Here is a 4,002-nt window from a genome sequence, read left to right as displayed (position 1 = left end):
TACCTTTTCTTTCATGAAAATGCTTTTGCAGCAATTAAGATTCATTTTAACTTAAGCACTAACATGCGAAGTAATTGTGCGGGTGCACAAACATTATTTAATATTAAAAAATCAAAGCAATAAATAAATTATTAGTAAAGGGAAGAAATTGACGTACCTCGACGCAAGCAACCTAATTCCCTAGCATTCACATAGCAATTCAAATTGATTCTTTTTTTTTTTCAATTAGGCAAATGAAAACTATTCTATATGCAATGCATGAATGCAAACTTATGCTAAATGCAGTTACACTAAAATGATATAAAAAAATGCTTGCTATTATAACACAGCATGCAATACATTTATTTAAATGACCTAACTTTAATGACATGCAAAAAATGGAATTTATTTAGAATGATATGCAATTCTAATTAAATGATCCTAAACATGCAATCTAAATTAATGAACTTAGACATGCAAACTAAATGAATGAATATAGACATGCAATCTAAATAGCATGCAAATAGTGACATGACAATGAAGTGGCATTAGTGACATGGCAAGACTAATGACATGACAATGATGTGGCACACTTGTGATGACATGACATAGTGACGTGGCAAAAAATGACATGGCAATATGACATGACATGAAATGAGTGACATGGCATAATGACATGGCACGTGGCACGTGCATGACATAGCGATTGTACGACATGGCAAACTAAATGACATGGCAAATATGCAATCTATATTATGTGATATGCATGCAAATGATATTTTTGGCGTTTTTCTTTAAAATTCGTAATTAAAATTTAATGAAATGAAAACTACAATAAATGAAGAATATCCTAAAACATCTAGGAAATAATTTAAATTAATCCTATTATTTTTAGGAAAACCTGATCAGAAAGTCTAGATATTTTTTATTTCTGTCTTTTCCTTACCAAAAAAAAAAAGTCTAGATATTTTTCTAAGTATGCAAATCTTATCTAGAATGAATTTTAAATAGGGTTAATACCACGAAAAACCATAAACTGATATATTTGTTACGAATTTACTCCGAACTAATTTTTTGACTGCCAAAAACCCCAAATTGGTACATATGTGACAAATTTGCCCTCTATTAGTTTCCGTTAAATTGGATTAATACCACGAAAAATTAGTTTGGGGTAAATCTGTCACAAGTGTATCAGTTTGTGGTTTTTAGTGGTTAAAAAATTAGTTTTGGGTAAATCTGTCACATGTATTCTGGTTTGGGGTTTTTCATGATATTAACCTTTTGAGATATTCGGATTTCGCCTGGGACATTCGAAGAGTGTATAAAATGTCTGTTTAGTATTCGAATTTTACTTCGAACGCATCACAGTGCCAATGAGAGTTGCTTGTTTAGCATCCGAATTTCTACTAGTATTCGAATTCTACTTCCAACGCACAAGTCCAACAAAGCCCAAGATTATGTTGGTGTGGTATGCCTACCTATGCGGCGGAGTCTAGTATAATAACGATACTGTTTATATAACATGCCATTAGTAATGACGAAACATTTTTTCAAGTATTCTACTCCACCGTTAACCGCGGCAAGATCTTCTCCTCCGAGTCCTCCGCCGAAAGCGTTGAGGTGATTTAACAAATAGAAATACCATGTTGTTCACCATATGTAGTTATCAAACTTCGCATGTAAATGCTTCCCTCGTGAGATGTATGAACCGTCGAACGGAACGGAAAACAGCACAAAATCTTTCCAAGAAGGAAAATAACTCCTTGGTCTCCCATATAACTGCAAACAATGCTAGCTATACAGTCACATGAACTCTTTCGCCGAATTTCCACCCTCCCGAGGTCCTCCTCCCATTCTCTACTTGGTCACTCACTCGAGGTACGTAACCCATCATGCTCTACGCAAAGATAACGTTCGCCAAAGCAGGGCCGATGAGGAAGTTCTGACTCGGGGCCGCTTTAGACCCTTTGTCTCGTGCTATATGCCTGCACGAAGACAGTCTATCTTGTTACTTATGTGGCCTTATGTTCATCAGAAGGGTAGAAATACTATAGTAAAATGGCTCTCGAATTCGGGTTATCCACAAGAAAATTTTCTAAATCCGTCCCGAACCCTGTGGGATTTGCGGATGAAATCCCAAACCCATCCCATGAACCAATTTAATTCCCTATTAGGATTCGGGACGAGTCCGGTACCCTATTAGACTCGACCGATTGCCATACTTATATAGAATATCTTCTAGTCCATTACATGCGCAAGCTTCTCTACTTAAAAGTTGGGAAAAACAGAAAAACTAGAAAGAATTCTCCTCGTCTTTGCATTAAGAATCCAAAATTATGTTTTGCCTTCCCTAATTTATAATTCTTATGGGTTTTTTTTTTGGTAGGATTATGAGTTTTGTTATTAGACATCAAAGCTACGATCTTTGCCTTTCTTCTCTCTCTTGCTTCCCACCACCTCCTCCTCCTTCACCGAAACAAACCGTTAATAAATGCATAACTGATATTCAACTAATTTTCAAAACCTTCTGATATTCAACTGATTTTCAAAACCTTCGCTCGCGCTTCGTTAAACCTTGACATCATTTTTCACAGAGAGATACAGAGAGAGAGAGAGAGCCGGTTACCACAGATTCTTGTAAGGAAGAAGCAATGGGTGATTGCTTTGGTAATTGCTTTGAGCTTGACCAGACGGCAAGGAATGAAGATCAAGAATCGGCGGAGGGATCGCGCCAAAGGGAAAGGGATGATGTTGTCACGGGCGAGTCGCCTGAAGAAGTTTCGATGGGTGATGAACGGGATAGTCCCCAGTCCATGCGAAACATAGACAGCGACGACGATCAGCCAAGGGTAACAGTAACAACAGATCGAGAAAAGATTCTGGATCAACAAATGCGTGAAGAAATTTCGAGGGCCGGCGATCATCAAACTGCAACAAGGGAAATTGAGCCGGAGGAAATGAACACTCCTGGTCCTGATGAGGACGATCCTAGGGGGACAATGACACCCCATCAAGATTTGATAGGCAAACGTAATGGGGAGATTATCCGCCCAGTGGACATCCTGCGGGCGCTAATACTAATGTATCTCTCTTATTACCCCGTGGCGTTTCCAGCTATCCTCATGTTCGCACCCAATTGGCTGAACCTTGTAATGGAAAGTGATGAGAGCAGTGATGAGAGCAGTGATAAGAGCAGTGATGAGGAGGAAAGTTCACAAGAGTTCAGAGATTGGTTGGAGCGAGATGATCTCGTGGTTGAAAATACCGCGAGGGGGCGGATCGTATGGCCAAGACGGTTCGTGAATGTGTTTGAGCAACATGAGGACGAGGAGGAGGACGAGGAAACCGGTTAAAGAAGATGCTTCGCTTTTCTCATTTGTTTCTTCTTGTTCTAGTGCTTTGCTTGGCCTGTGGATAAAATTAAGTCTTTCATGGTTCAGTTCTCTTGTGAAAAAAAGATTTTGTCTTTCATGGTTCAGTTTTCTTGTGAAATAAAGATTTGTCTTTCAAGGTTTCGCGGTGAGTGTTTTGATTCTAAATCACGTTACCTGTGTTTCCGCTCAATCCAGTCAGGAACGTTGTTGTTGTTGTTGTTGTTGATGAGTCCGTTATTGGCGCTGTTCTGCGGAATGCCATTATTGATAGGGAGGTTTGCGCCATTAGGCTTGGCAAAGGGGACTTGCGCACTGAGCGCTGGATTAGCCACAATGCCAGTCACGGCCCAAGCTGATGGATTCGAGCCGCGAGTATGTCATGCATGTAGAACGTCAGCTGATGAAGCTCGGTGCCTCCCACCGTGGTGCTTGTGGTGGGGGTTGTAGTCGCAGGCGGTGCCACAGGAGCAGCGGGATTGAGCGGTGCCGTCTGAGCTGGATTTGCTAATGATGGCACGGCATTGGGAGCGGACGAAGTCGCATCCTCGGTGAGAGATCGAGAACACGTGACGCATTGGATGACAAGAGCGGACAGAAGGAAAGAAGCTGCTGATTTTAGTTGAGCGGGCACAGACTTGCGAGCAGTCAT

At 40.5% G+C, this 4,002-nt stretch overlaps 1 pseudogene; it reads right to left on the bottom strand.

Annotated features, from left to right (window-relative positions):
• Positions 1-2,074: 2,074 nt before the first annotated feature.
• On the bottom strand, positions 2,075-4,002 carry LOC115668883 (dirigent protein 25-like; annotated as a pseudogene).

The sequence above is a fragment of the Syzygium oleosum genome, unplaced genomic scaffold, assembly GCF_021117445.2.
Source record: "Syzygium oleosum isolate NSW1041296 unplaced genomic scaffold, Sole_v2.1 Sole_v2.42, whole genome shotgun sequence".
NCBI lineage: Eukaryota > Viridiplantae > Streptophyta > Magnoliopsida > Myrtales > Myrtaceae > Syzygium > Syzygium oleosum.
Note: the sequence above shows the minus strand (reverse complement) of the source record. Positions and strands in the feature narration are given on the sequence as shown.